Here is a 16049-nt window from a genome sequence, read left to right as displayed (position 1 = left end):
ATATTTTTCTTTGCTATACTTTGCGCTTATTTTCTTCTTCCTGACCCTATGCATCGTAACCTTACAAACAGCTTTTCTCTTGTGGATGTAATGTTGAAGAAGTTTGTTAACAAAAACTTATTAACTGTGTTGAAAAATGTTTTCATCTACATTGTTTATTAACTTCGGTGTGGACAAGCCATAGCAGGCATAACTTTCCACGTGATCCGAGACACGCCGCGATTTTACAGAGGAAAGAATGTGCGTGTATGGCCACCTATTCACCCAGGTTTCTCTGAAATCCTCCTAGTCGAACCTAATGTGCCATTTCACTGTTATCGGTGAAGTTTATTTGGAACGAAAATGGAGTCTAGGCCATGAGAACGTCAGTAATAAAACATCAAAGTATTCCTAAATATCAAAAGAATAATGTTTTCATCAGTTACGTGAGGAGAAAGAAGTATAGAAGGCGGTGATAGAGTAAGACGCGAGAAGATTGTTAACATTTATTATTGAAAATAACATTCGATTTTCACTGAAGGCACATAAGCAGAACGTCATTCGGGACAGCTAGAGAGGAAGGTTAATTTGAAAGGAAGAGAAACTAAAGGCATAAATAATATAATAACAATTGTCTACGAGTTATCGCAAGACACCGGCGTTGAAGGATATATTCAGCTCCGTAAAATTAAAATTATTCCGGCGGACTGGAAGATTTCCGTATTACTACGTCACAACATCCATAGCCAGACGACGTGTTACACGACAGAGTTGATTTTAAGAGGCTACATAGTAATAACAACAGTAGCGCAAGACAGGGAAGACGTTATATCGTAGTCAGACTGAGATATTCATAGACACACTGAAAGATTCTAAAGCATTATAAAAGATCATTTTTAAGAAGCGGTACTCGTAAATTATTAACATTATAGCAGGCTGTGTCCGTAAGATGACGAAACTAACCATGCTGATGTATTATTTTGTTCTAACTGCGCAAGGGACCGAAGACACCATGAGCTAAAGAAGTGGAGGCAGAGCTACCTAGGTTATGGCGACACGAGATGACAAATCCAGCCCATGACGACCGGCAATGACCCGAGACTGTCCCAGATGTTCCCGTAAAATGGATGAGAGGAATGCCGTGAACTAAGCCCCGCATGTCTAACTACCAAGACATATGACGACAACGATGGAGCCGGAGAAGAGATAAGTCATTATAGTCATTAATGTAAAATGATATGTGTTTTCTTTTGTAAAGTGCTATTCTATACTTTTATTTTCATTTATCGAAAGATGAACAAAGTACTATCTTAAATATTTCCGAAGGAGTGATGTTACATGAGAAGACAACTCCCGTAAATACGTTGGAGGTTATTAGGTAATCATCTAACATGAATGTCAAATCATTTTAATGTAGGAAGTGGTTAACCAGTGATAATTTAATATGTATTCCGTTCGCAATTAGTCAATATTCATAAGAGGAGGTTAAGTTGGTTTCAGTGTGAATACAATACGACATTGTGGTAAACATCAGGATTACGTTAGAACATGTGACGTGAAGTTAAGATGAAATGAGATCGTATATAGGATTTGATAATTTGCTAGAAAGATGTGGTGATATTTTATGGAATTTTAGAAAGATTGAGAACATAATAGAATAATCGAATGGATGGTCAATGATGACAGTATAGTATACGTCAAGTTGGAGTGAATTGATATGTTTATTGTAATTTAGAGTGTAATACGAAATGTGTAATGTGAAATGAATGATTTATATGCGAATAATGGTAAGAGGTTATGATGAATAATGTTGGTGATGATTATTGTTTCACCGTAAATGAAGTTACGGATTATTTTAGCGACGATATTATTTCAATGTACATATTTTGATATGGAGGATGTTTATGATTTGTTCTCAATTGCCCGTTAATCCTTGGATAAGCCATATTTATCACTAATTACGATCCAAATAACGCTCTTAGGTTGATACTTACCTAGTAGATCATCAAATAATTCCTAATAAGAGGTATAGCACAGAATTAACCTATATTTATATGATTCTTCTAACCACAAGTATTCTCACGTAGATTAGGAAAGCTAGGAAGCTTATTTTTATTGCATTAATTGATATCACTGGTAACTTTTCTTCATAATTGGAGGCTATTAGTAATGGATAGAGTCTTCTTACACGTTAGATTACCTGATATCCAACATAATCTAGTTGAATGATTGTCAAATAAGGATGGTAGCACAGTAATACAACATATATAATCACCAAATAAGCACTTAAATGAATTTTTAAAAGATTAATAGTTACCTCAAGTGAACAATTTGAGTAAATATTCGTCATGATATTTCGATCATGTTATTGTTAATGGAATAAAGATTTAATGAATTATCTTCTCCATACGAACGTGATACTAAGAGTTTTGAAATGTGGGAAAAGTGTGATACATGTGAACCGCGTTGAATATTTAAATTATTTATTGTAATCGAGAAAATATTTCCTTACATCAAAGTTATTGTCGATAATTGAGTATGAACGATTACAGACATGTGAATCTATCACACCGTGATGTGATTAATGAATGTTTTGAACGAAAGCAAGTAAGATTTTCAGGAACAATTTCATGCGATATCTGATATAAGGTGAAAGATGTGATTTTAATTTTGTATTTTCAACTCATTTAGCTCAGAGAATCTGCGTCAGACACATTTATAGCTCCTAATCGATATTGTGAATATTGTAACTATATTTATTTTTCTTTTAGTCAGTTGGAGGCCTCTGATTTTAAGACATTTTAAAGATTAACTGATAAGACATAGAGTCAATTGCCTATTATTTATCTTTTCAATGAATAATTCGTAATGTACAAACCATTTTTCTCAGATTCTACTTTATTTTCAAATAAATAGCATCTTTTAAAAAATTATTCTTTTAATGACTTCTTAGAATAAGCATTTAGTTGTAAGTGATGACTATTGATACATTAACGTGAGTTATGCAGAAACTAACCGGATTACGTGTAGGAGACGTCCACTACGTAGGTTAGGCTTATCTGTTAGTATAGCCCGGTGATCTTTTCTCGATGCGGAACCCATAGCCCATAAGTCTGATGTACTGAGAAATTGATATCATATTTGAGCTAGCCTGGATCTCATCCGACTCGACCTGGACGCGGGAACGGCGCACTAAGGATGTTACATATCGATATTTTCCTATAGATATTGGATATTTCAGTTTCGATATTTTTGGTATTGATACTATTTTATGACATTATCGATATCGAAAACGTTAGGAAAATGTAAGGAACAGAGGTATTAATAGTACAATGGGTACAAAATTATGATCAGGAGTAAACTTCATGAGTAGCCTTTTACTCTAAAAGAAAACACAAAGCATATTAATAGCCTATAGAAAATGGTAGTGACTGACAACAAGGACATTTCCCACTTTGGGAAGAAGAGTGCAAAAATTATACTTCTTAGATTATTGCAATGTAATAATGTAAAAATATATTTAAAATACATAAAAATATGTTAAATATAAGTACATGAACATATAAAATATATTAAATACTGTTTTTACCAGGGTTTTTTAAATCTTACATTGCGATTATCTCGGACGTATCATTTTGTACTCATGGCCCTCAAGATGCGATTTGTCCTTACATTGTTGGCAAATCATTGTTATCTACGTTGTGTATGTATGTCTTGCGCAGCTGCTGTTAGCGTGTTGCATGTTGCAGACAATTTTACTTTGCGGGTAAGTCTGAATTATTCATCGCATGTAATGTTTCTGCATTGGTGGTTTCTCGTGAAAGTTACTTTCAATTGCGGAAATGGCTCCAGCGACTAGTACAGTGTGGATGTACTTAATAAAAACAGACAGTGAAGTGTCTCAGTGTGACCAATGTTCTAAACATTGTCAAATTCAGCGCAAATGCAACAAACTTTTGATCATGACATTTTACACAATATTTGTGTCCTTATATTTTAAATTATGTTATTTTTCTTGGAACTGCCATGATGAGTGCAATTGGACTAGACAAAAGAGTGACTGAATAGGTTGCTATATTTTTACAAAATAGATATCAGAGAATTAGAGTAGGCGAAGCTTTATCTCACCGTGTAATAATTAAGAGGGGAATTCCTTAAGGCAGTATTATTGGACCTTTATGTTTTCTTATACATATAAATGATATGAGTAAAGAAGTGTAATCAGAGGTAAGGCTTTCCGCAGATGATGTTATTCTGTACAGAGTAATAAATAAGTTACAAGATTGTGAGCAACTGCAAAATGACCTGGATAATGTAAAATGGACAGCAGGCAATGGGATGATGATAAACGGGGTTAAAAGTCAGGTTGTGAGTTTCACAAATAGGAAAAGTCCTCTGTTTTTAATTACTGCGTTGATGGGGTGAAAGTTCATTATGGGTATCACTGTAAGTATCTAGGTGTTAATATAAGGAAAGATCTTCATTGTGGTAATCACATAAATGGGATTGTAAATAAAGGGTACATATCTCTGCACATGGTTATGAGGGTGTTTAGGGGTTGTAGTAAGGATGTAAAGGAGAGGGCATATAAGTCTCCGGTAAGACCCCAACTAGAGTATGGTCCCAGTGTATGGGACCATCACCAGGATTACTTGATTCAAGAACTGGAAAAAATCCAAAGAAAAGCAGCTCGATTTGTTCTGGATGATTTCCTACAAAAGAGTAGCGTTACAAAAATGTTGCAAAGTTTGGGCTTGGAAGAATTGAGAGAAAGGAGGAGAGCTGCTCGACTAAGTGGAATGTTCTGAGCTGTCAGCGGAGAGATGGCGTGGAATGACTAGTAGACGAATAAGTTTGAGAGGCGTTTTTAAAAGTAGGAAAGATCACAATATGAAGATAAAGTTGGAATTCAAGAGGACAAACTGGGGCAAATATTCATTTATAAGAAGGGGAGTTAGGGATTGGAATAACTTACCAAGGGAGATGTTCAATAAATTTCCAATTTCTTTGAAATCATTTAAGAAAAGGCTAGGAAAACAACAGATAGGGAATCTGCCACCTGGGCGACTGTCCTAAATGCAGATCAGTACTGATTGATTGATTGATTGATTGATTGATTGATTGATTGATTGATTGATTGATTGATTGATTGATTGATTGATTGATTGATTGATTGATCCCAGATTTAACGTAATTCAATATAATTTTACATCCTTGTATGCTGAAAGAAGAAAAGAAAAATGATACAGAGAAATATCGACATTTTGTTTGATAATGTCGGCGTATCGATAAATTCATCAAATGAAATACCAACATTTTAGTATATCGGAACTTCCCTAGTCTGACCCAAGCAACTTCCTTGTAAGGAGCCCTTTTACGCTAATTGGAAAAGGTTTCTGATGGCATGTTCTTATGTTGGTAGAAGTTGAATGCAGTAAATAACTACGGTGTCGTAAGGTTCCAATTCGACGTTATTTTGAAGGACGTAAAAATAGACCAACGAAATTCGACATAGTATGACAATACTTTTACAATATTCATGTGATATTTTTGTACGAAACAGACAGATGTCAAGCTGCAGGTCTTTTGGGGGTAGAAATGTCACGTGGGTGTTGACCGGGTGTTACAAAGAAGTGAATGTACCGAGTTTAGGTCAAGATATTTTTATTTATCTTTTGTCTAGATCAAAAGCGGGCACAATTCGGCTCAATGAGAAGCGCTCTAGCTCAGGCAGGTATACTGGGGACAAAACATTACGGCCTTGTCTCACACCATTACTCTCCAGGGCCCTGTTTCATAAAACTAACTAATAATATTACCTAATAATATTAGAAATCGTAGAAATAATTATTAATTAACCAAATGCTGTTTCATAAAGATTTATCTATTACTAATAAAATAGTTTCACTCCTATACAAATGGAGGTTAGAATCGGTTTGTTGCATATGTTCTTGGTTTGCGTTTGTTGCTAGCAATAGGATAGTATTTGACTACAACCGGCTATTAATCCTCGTATGTTCGATAAACTCACTAGATAGTTTCGTTGTTGTGACTTGGATACATAGGAGAATGGGTAAAAGAAGTGAAAAATAATGTGAGAGAAGAAAGTTTCTTTGCGGAAAGTGCTTGAGTTCAGCGTCAACTATTTGCAGCCTATTGCACACTTTGTAACACTCCTTGTTCTTTTTACTTTTTAATTGTATACACTCTTAAAAATATCTGTTGAGATGGACTAGAAAAATATTGGTTTACAGGTAATATAAGGCAAGATTGTAAAGGATAGATGGAGTTTTCGAGCAGAACTGCATCAGGGAAAGGTCACGAACCATCAGCCTTCTTAATGTTCAAGTCACTTTGCCTTAGAACCCTAGCATCGCTAACACTACCTGACCAATTCGCACGAACATACAGTAGTAGAATTCTAAATTTGGTCCACATACGAGCATTACGTTCAAGGAATGTTTCCCATATCGATCATCAAATGCTGGTTTATATGCACTTGGTGCGCCAGTTTTGAGCGTTCCACCAAGTATTCCACGAACTAAAGGAATACCGGGAATTTCAGTGAATGTGGCAAATACTTCACCTTAGTCAGCCAACCAACATACAACATCCTGAAGAAGGGTCACAAATTTGCAGACTGTCACTTTCGAAATACCATGCATATCACAAACACTGTGCATCATTGCAATTTGAAGCTGCTGTTTTGAGGTTAATGCTTCTTTCCTTGCGGTGGGATATTCTAAGATATCACCAATCCTATCAAGCACATACTCAAATGTTCTGTAGTTTAACCTAAATCTCTCACTGTATTCGTATGTTTGTTACATACCAGTACTGGCTGTGTTTTGGCCAAACATTTCTTGGACGGTGAACATACACTCAGTCCTCATCACTAATTGAATCAGAGTTGACCATTTCACTAATCTTCGCAATTTTATGCCAAAATAATAAAATACCGCTCACTTTCGTTTCACTAATAGTATGGATTATGAGTTAAAATACACGCATTGAAATAATCCCAATAATACGAGTAACCTTTTTTAGTCTATTTGTCTATGAAACAATTTACTAATATTATTAGTGATACCGATATCTAATAATAATTTTGACTCATAAACTAATTTAATTACTAATATTATTAGCTAATAACTCTTTGAAACGTAATACTAATAATATTAGTTACGGTAATATTATTGGTTTTCTACTAATCATATTATGAAAATGTTTTATGAAACAGGACCCAGAGGCAGCCCGGTGTCTATTACCGGCTTACAGGATTGACTACGTCTACTGTAGCCGGAGTTGCCAAATCGTCTACTGCACTCGACACGAAGAGAGGGCAAGACTTAAGAGAGTGTGGAAGAAAGTGGCTTGGCAACCTCTCCACACCAAACAAGGATCGCTTAGAACTCGTTAACTCTGTAGGGTGCAGGGTGTTATTGACTGCTCGCTTCCAGCTCGCTTCCAGGAACTGAGATCGTCATGTTTAGTTCCCAAGTAAATAAAGTTGTGGCAACGTAGTGCAGACACTTGTAGGAGATCGGCCATGCACAAATATGATATGGGAGCGGTCATGTGAGTTGTCCATGTGTAGAGTGCATTTGACGGGTATCCAATTGCTGTGCGACGTTGAAGAGTGTCGATTTCACCACTCTAAAGCATGTCTTCAAAAGGTGATCAGCGTTCTTGTATTAACATCGAGGTTACCCGTGGCAAAAATACATCAGAATGTTATCAAGGATTACGTGAAGCCTGTGGCGAGAATCCATTGCCGTATAGAACGGTTGCACGGTGGGTCAAGGCGTCAAGCTCTTATTGCAACGGTGGCATTGAGTGGTCTTGGAGCACCCTCCGTACTCACCAGACATGAGACCTTGTGACTTCGACCTGTTTCCGAAGTTGAAAGAACCCCTCCGAGGTCGCCGATTACCTGGCGTGGCATATGTACTCCGCGCAGTAGGGCGCTCCGTCGCTGTCATCAACAGAAAACGTCTTGCCAACGATCCCCTGCGGCTCCCCGACATTTGGCAAAAGGACTTTGCGGGAAGGAATGTAATGCAGCTGTACTTTTTAGTTCATTAAATATTGCGTTCTATCAACATTGCCACTACTCTATTATTGCCCTCGAATATAGGAGCAGATTATGCGCTTGCACGGCTCTCAGTTACAACTAGTGAAGCGACGCGTATCAAAACAGATTTACATTTTTAACAGTTTTATTTTGCCTAATGGCTCGTTCTATTGTCCGACTCTGTGGTGTAGTGGTTAGTGTGATTAGCTGTCACCCCCGGAGGCTCGAGATCGATTCACAGTTCTGCCACGAAATTTGAAAAGTGGTACAGGGGCTGGAGGTCTCGGGATGTCAACTGAGTTGAGGGGGTTCGATTCCCACCTCAGCCAACCTTGAAGTGGTTTTCCGTGGCTTCCCACTTTCCCTCCAGGCAAATGCCGGGATGGTACCTAACTTAAGGCCACGACCGCTTCCTTCCCTCTTCCTTGTCCATTCCTTCCAATCTTCCTATCCCCCAAAAAGGCCCCTGTTCAGCATAGCAGGTGAGGCCGCTTGGGTGAGGTACTTGTCCTCCTTCCCAATTGTATACCCCACCGACCCAAACTCTGACGCTTCAGAACACTGCCCTTGAGGCGGTAGAGGTGGGAACCGCCACGGAGTCCGAGAAAAGAAACAACCCTGGAGAGTAAATGGATTAAGAAAGAAGTCTTGTTCTATTCAGTGCATCAGATTATGGTGAGAAAATGAAAAACGATATTTTGTGTAAAATAAGTTATTTTGTGTATATAAACGCCATTTGCTAAGTAAATAAACAAATTCATTTCATTAGGTTATGCGTAGGAAACAGAATTGATATTCTGACATGTGATAACTAAATACTGACTACCTGTAGTCATGGAAATACTGTTGGACAATATAAAAGCTTGCTTGTTTAATATAGCATAAACAATGAACGACGAACAGACTGTATTGCGTAAACATAACATAGTCAGCCAGGCAGATTGGTGTGGCTCTTTTCGTGCCTCGACTCCGCATATCGCTATGTAATATTTACTGCACAAACTATTAGAAGTCAACTGGTCTCTGCTCTAATAGCACTCATGCCGTTAGCTCAAGGAGCGGGGCTCTCTCACTGCCAACCTATGGTTTAGATTCTCCTCCTCCGAACGTTGTATAATTGTACTATTTCCAATCCTCAGCTTTGGGCTTATCCATCTCCATACCACAGGCTATACGGGAATATACTCGGTTGCAGCTCGTGGTTTTCGGCAGCAGCCTAAAGTGCGTCCGCACTTGTATCAGATCCCCTCACCGTATTTGTATTACGATCGACCTTATGAAAACAAAGTTATGTATCAGGATCGTGTATCAAATATGATACAATGATCGGATCGAGGATGTTCCCACCGTCTTTTGCCGTCGAATCGAAGAGAAGATACGTGATACAGATACCGACAGTGTGGTCGGAGCGTTTCCCCGATCAGCACTCCGTACCGTCGCCTCGTGTGCTGCGCATGCTCAGAGACCCCGTCATTCTTCAACGTCCTTCCGACTTCGTTCAGTTTTGAATGAACCTTTGTTTGAGGATCATCCGATTTGAACAAAATTGGATTCAGAGTCGTCCATGGAAAAAGTTCAACTGTTGATAAGTTATCACCAACAAAACACCGTTTTGTGGGACCGAAAGGATCCGCACCATTGTGATCGGTTGAAAAAGAACGATGCATGGGAGGAAATCGCGAAGACACATTGGTAGCCCTATCGAACTGTGCAAAAAAAAAAAAAAAAAAAGTGTGTCTGCTCGCGGCTCTTAGAAGAGCTGGCAGCAGCCAACTGTAACTGGAGAGCCAACAATCAACAGATGACACAAGACCGACGTGTGGAAAACTAATAGACACGCATAGATGATACAGATACGTGATGTAGATCGGAAGACCTTCTTGATAGAGATAGAGATTCGCCGATCTGATACAAGTGTAGACGCACCTTTACCTTGAACGTAGGCTCATGTAACCCAGCCTTGGACATTCGGACGTCTTGTTCTTGTTTCTTAAAATTATTATTACAACTCGCTTAACGTCACACCGACACAGATAAGTCTTATGGCGACACGATGGGATGGGAAAGGGACAGGAGTGATACGAATGACCGTGGCCTTGATTATGGTAAAACCCCAGTATTTGCCTATAGCAAAAAATGGGAAATCACGGGAAACCATCTTCAGGGCTGCCGACAGTGGGCCACTATATCTCGAATGCAAGCTGACAGCTACGTGACCGAAACCACGCAGCCACTCGCTCGGTTTGCTTAATTCTTTTTGACTCATTATTTCTACTTGGCTTCGTTCGCAGTAGGCTTGAATCTTCTTTAAATTAAATATATTGAGACATTTTCGAAATATTAACAAAATTCTCTACTATTTCACAATTTGCACGCACCTAGTCAAGTTTCCTCAATAATACTATTACATAATTATATCGATAGATCTCGCGTAGATAAACCGAGTGACTCCTCGCAGAACGTGCTAGCACATAGCGATCCAGAGTTTTACTCATTTCACTGAGCGCGACGAGCTTTGATTTAACCACGCACCGCTCACTATGGCTGCATTTAGTCCTTCAGCACTGTATCACTTGACTCTCTCGACCTTCTTCTCATCAAATCAACTCTGTCATATTTTTTCTCCAGCTTTGATCGGAATGTTGGCCGGCAAGAGAGGGTTGATGATGATGATGATGCTTGTTGTTTGAAGGGGCCTAACATCTAGGTCATCGGCCCCTAATGTACGAAATGTCATGACAAATTAAAAGTCCAAAATCCTCCACTGAGGGCGAAGAATGAATGGATGGATATAAATTTAAAACAATCAGTGGATCCCACCCGCAATGTCTCACATTCACAGAAACTGACGTAAAACAATAGTATTACTGACCAAGGGACTGCTACTATAGCATAATACTGAATCGATGATGCTTGTAGTCTAAAGGCGGTCCAAAATCCAAGTCAGCGGCCCCTTATAATGATACTTATCGCTAGGAAAGTAGAACCATGGTACCGGTATTTGTTATGTTGCGGTACTAATCAAAAGTAGCGTAGACTCGCAGTATTCCACACAGGCAATGAAATTCGCACATGTAATACAGACCTATGGTGTTTCGCACATCGCGGCGCCATTTACAGGCAGCGCAAACCTATGGTGTTCATCACATAAGTGTACTAACCACAGGAACTTGTACTATCCCATAGTGGGTACTATAGTGCGTACTAATCATAAGCAAGCCAGAACCATGCTGCCGCTTATATAGTGGTACTAATCACAGGTACTGTAAAAGCCGACAGCGCACTTTGTTGCTACTAATCACAAACCTATTTTGTGCCTAACATAGTGGTACTACGCGCAAGTAAAAGCGACCCATGGTGTTCCCCGCGTGGTGGTACTAATCACAAGTAGTCTCATGGTTCTAATTCCATCATCCCTTGGTCGCCCCTTTTAGTCGCCTCTTACGATAGGCAGGGGATACCGTGGGTGTATTCTTCGTTTGCATCCCTCACCCACAGGGGATCGGCAGGATAGGAAAGGTAGTAGCACACAATTTCGAATAACTAGACTGCGTGCCTAAAGCCTACCTTTGATCTAGACAACAGATAAATGAAAATATCTTGACCTAAACTTCTTTGTAACACCCAGCCGAACCCACGTTATGGTTATGAGGGTATTTAAGGGTTGTAGTAATGATATAAAGGAGAGGGCGTATAAGTCATTGATAAACCGCAATTAGAGTATGGCTCCAGTGTATGGAACCTACGCCAGGATTACTCGATTCAAGAATTGGAAAAGATCTAAACGAAAGCAGCACGATTTGTTACGAAAATGCTACAAACTGGGCGGTATAAAAATGAAATGACGTATGGCTTTTAGTGCCGGTAGTGTCCGAGGACATGTTCGTCTCGCCAGGTGCAGGTCTTTCGATTTGACGCCGTAGGCGACCTACGCGTCGTGATGATGATGATGAAATGATGATGAAGACAACACATACACCCAGCCCCCGTGCCAGAGAAATTAACCAACGATGGTTAAAATTCCCGACCCTGCCGGGAATGGAACATGGGACGTCTGTGGCCAAAGGCCAGCACGCTAACCATTTAGCCATGGAGCCGGACAACTGGACGGTGAAGACTTGAGAGTAAGGAGGCGAGCTGCTTGACTAAGCAGTATGTTCCGAGCTATCAGTGGAGAGATGATGTGGAATTACATTAATAGATTAATAATTGAACTGAACTTCTAAAAGCAGGGAAGATATAATATCAACATTAGCTTGGAATTTAATAGGACAAATTGAGGAAAACTATTCGTTTACAGGAAGAGAAATTAGGAATTTTAACTGGAATCAGAGATGAGGCTTTTTGCGAATGTCGTAATACTGTATTGTGTAATAAGGAAGTTACAATATTATAGCGACTGCAAAAAAGATCTCGACAATTTTGCGAGGTGAACAGCAGGCAATGCTATGGTGGCAAATGGGATGAAAAGTCAAGTTGTGAATTTAATGCCCTAAATGCAGATCTGTGCTGATTAACTGATTAATTTATTGACTGACTGACTGATTTGAACCGGTGCGCAAGAAATGTTGCTCCTTTCCAGTTCGAACGATTAGCTACCCACGCAAGGTAGATTTCTTAAGACAAAGTGCTTCTCAGACTCTCTGAACTTAGTAGTAAATTGCTATAATTCCTCTCTCTAGAGAACTCAGGAACAAAATTTAAACAAATGTTGACAGATTTGTCATGTTTATCTATCTGAAAGATAATTTTGCGGAGTTGAATGAGATTGTTTAAAGTAACCATGTCCTATAGAACTTCTTATCAACCAGAACCTAGAATTTAGCATATCTTCTGCAGATGGGAAATACATTTCCAACTTTCCTACAGTGAAAATATTTTTGACTGATGCAGAATATAAAATTATAGATACTGTTTTAAGCAGGATATTGTAGGATTACAGGCTTTTACAGCAATTATTTTCGGAAAATTCTCCACTGACTTCTTGACGAGAATACAATTTCCAGGGTATGGATACCATTTTCAATGGCGTTTAAAACAGCCAGTTTACCGAGCTCGATAGCTGTAGTCGCTTAAATGCGGCCAGTATCCAGTAATCGGGAGATTGTGGGTTCGAATCCCACAGTCGGCAGCCCTGAAGATGGTTTTCCGTGGTTTCCCATTTTCACACCAGGCAAATGCTGGGGCTGTACCTTAATTAAGGCCACGGCCGCTTTCTTCCCATTCCTCGGCCTTTCCTATCCTACCGTCGCCATAAGACCTATCTGTGTCGGTGCGACGTAAAGCAAATAGCAAAAAAAAAAAAAAAAAAAAAAAACAGCCAGTTTGATTTTGAAATATTAATAAAGGTAATTTCTGATTAATTTAAAACAGAAATTCAACGATCTCACCCTGAATAATTTTTGGAGCAGTGTTGTAGAGGAACGTCCTAATATCGGTAAGCATGTTATACCAATTTTTTCCTTTACTGACGAATGACGAACAGCGTTTTGATATTTTGTTTCAACAATAAGTAAGCACATTAACAGACTTGATATCCCATCTGACAGGAAGATCTAACTGTCACTCATTACTCCAGACTTCGAAAAGTATGTGAAAGTAAAGAACAAAAACGTCCATTACATTGAATTTGTCAGTTCTTAATTTTATATGTTCGGCATAATGGTGACATTTCTTGGTTGATACATGCTAATTTGAAAATTATGTTGAAAGAGGAAAGAAGATAGCACTCCTGGAAAAACTGATTGAACCATTCTAATTAAAGAAACAACTTAGAGCGTTTTAAAAGCTAATACAAGATACAAGAATTCATGTAACGGTTTTCATAATCTCATGTAGTTTGCAGTCAACTATTTTTTGTAAAAGCTTAGGTGGTGATGGTGGTGGTTATTACTTTAAATGAAAGTACAACTAGGTAACCATCGTCTGAGAAAGCACAGAATAAGTGATGCGCCATAATCAATCAATCAAATCAATCACCAGTGATCTGCATTTAGGGCAGGTACCCAAGTGGCAGATTCCCTATCAATTGCTTACCTCGTATTTACATTTATTTATAATTGTTTAGCTAGCTTTTTCTTAAATATTTTCATTGAACTTGGAAATTCATCGAACATTTCCCTGGATAATTTATTCTAATCCCTTACCCCTCGTCAGTAGCGGCGATTGGGAAGGTGACAAACAACAATATGTACCCGGGTTTTCGGGAGGGGGGATATACAAATCAAAACGCAAATCAAAAATTTAAAAAAGGGCTACAAACTACTAAGTTTTTTGATCCTCTCTCAGCAAATTTTGACAGAGAGGTAAAGGTTGACAGTTTGATGATGATCACTTTAGACCACTTGTTACAGTATCAATCAATACTGATCAATCAATCAATCAATCAATCAATCAATCAATCAATCAATCAATACTGATCTGCATTTAGGGCAGTCGCCCAGGTGGCAGATTGCCTATCTGTAGTTTTCCTAGCCTTTTCCTAAATGATTTCAAAGAAATAGGAAATTTATTGAACATCTCCCTTGGTAAGTTATTCCAATCCCTAACTCTCCTTCCTATAAATGAATATTTGCCCCAGTTTGTCCTCTTGAATTCCAACTTTATCTTCATATTGTGATCTTTCCTACTTTTATAAACGCCTCTCAAACTTATTCGTCTACTAATGTCATTCCACGCCATCTCTCCGCTGACAGCTCAGAACATTCCACTTAGTCGAGCAGCTCTCCTTCTTTCTCTCAATTCTTCCCAGCCCAAACTTTGCAACATTTTTGTAACGCTACTCTTTTGTCAGAAATCACCCAGAAAAAATCGAGCTGCTTTTCTTTGGATTTTTTCCAGTTCTTGAATCAAGCAATCCTTACTACAACCCCTAAGCACCCTCATAACCATGTGCAGAGATCTGTACCCTTTATTTACAATCCCATTTATGTGATTACCACAATGAAGATCTTTCCTTATATTAACACCTAGATACTTACAAGTACTTCAGATATGGTACTATATCCCAACCCATTGTCTTTAGTATATCCCCAGAAATCTTATCAATTCCAACCGCTTTTCTAGTTTTCAACTTTTGTTTTTTATTGTAGATGTCATTGTTATCATATGTAAATATTAATACTTCTTTAGCCTTAGTCTCCTCCTCTATCTGGACATTATCCTTGTAACCAACAATCTTTACATACTGCTGACTGAATACTTGTGCCTTTTGTAGATCCTCACATACACACTCCCCTTGTTCATTAATTATTCCTGGAATGTCCTTCTTGGAACCTGAGGATGCTTGTAGTTTAAAGGGGACTAACATCTAGGTCATCGGCCCCGGCTGACAGTTTACCAACTTAGGTGCTGTATTAATAGTTTCTTGAGTTCGATTCAATACTATACAATAAAACGTTCACCAAAGGAACAATAATTACACATGTAGTACAATTAAATATACTTACGACATGATTATACAATTAAAAATCATTTAGTAATTGACTACAGACTAAGAAACTAACAAAAACTAAAGAGACTGCCAGACTGACGAATGCGTGCGGCAAGCGGGTGAATCATACCTCTGTGTTCATGACATTGGCAAGAAAAGATGTACCCCGATACCCTTCTTTACAGCACATGGTATATGCTGCTACGCGATTTTTCGCTATTTGCTGTGGTGCTGTGCAGATCGGTTACCCGCGATGGACGATATTTTGTGGGTATTCCCGCTGATAATTTTGTTAATAATTAAACAAATTAAACGAAAGAATGACCTGATATGACAACAGGGCTTGTACAAATTGCTGTTTCTTTAATAATTCCCAGTATCAGCTGGCTAAAATGGAATAGAAATATAAGGTTTTCTCCACAAAGTGGTGGGGCGACTCCCCCCCCCCCCCCTCCAATTGCCGCTGCTGGTCCGCGTCCTCTATAAATGAATGTTTGCCCCGTTCTGTCCTCTTGAATTCCAACTTTATCTTCATATTATGATCTTTCCTACTTTTAAAAGCTC

At 38.6% G+C, this 16049-nt stretch overlaps 1 protein-coding gene across 1 annotated transcript in view; it reads right to left on the bottom strand.

Annotated features, from left to right (window-relative positions):
- The window catches only part of LOC136872694 (peroxisomal leader peptide-processing protease), a 1469308-nt gene that overhangs the window by 110286 nt on the left and 1342973 nt on the right, over positions 1-16049 (bottom strand). The window lies entirely within an intron of this gene.

Source organism: Anabrus simplex, chromosome 4 (genome assembly GCF_040414725.1).
Source record: "Anabrus simplex isolate iqAnaSimp1 chromosome 4, ASM4041472v1, whole genome shotgun sequence".
In the NCBI taxonomy this organism is placed as follows: domain Eukaryota; kingdom Metazoa; phylum Arthropoda; class Insecta; order Orthoptera; family Tettigoniidae; genus Anabrus; species Anabrus simplex.
This window is presented reverse-complemented; position numbering and strand designations above follow the sequence as displayed.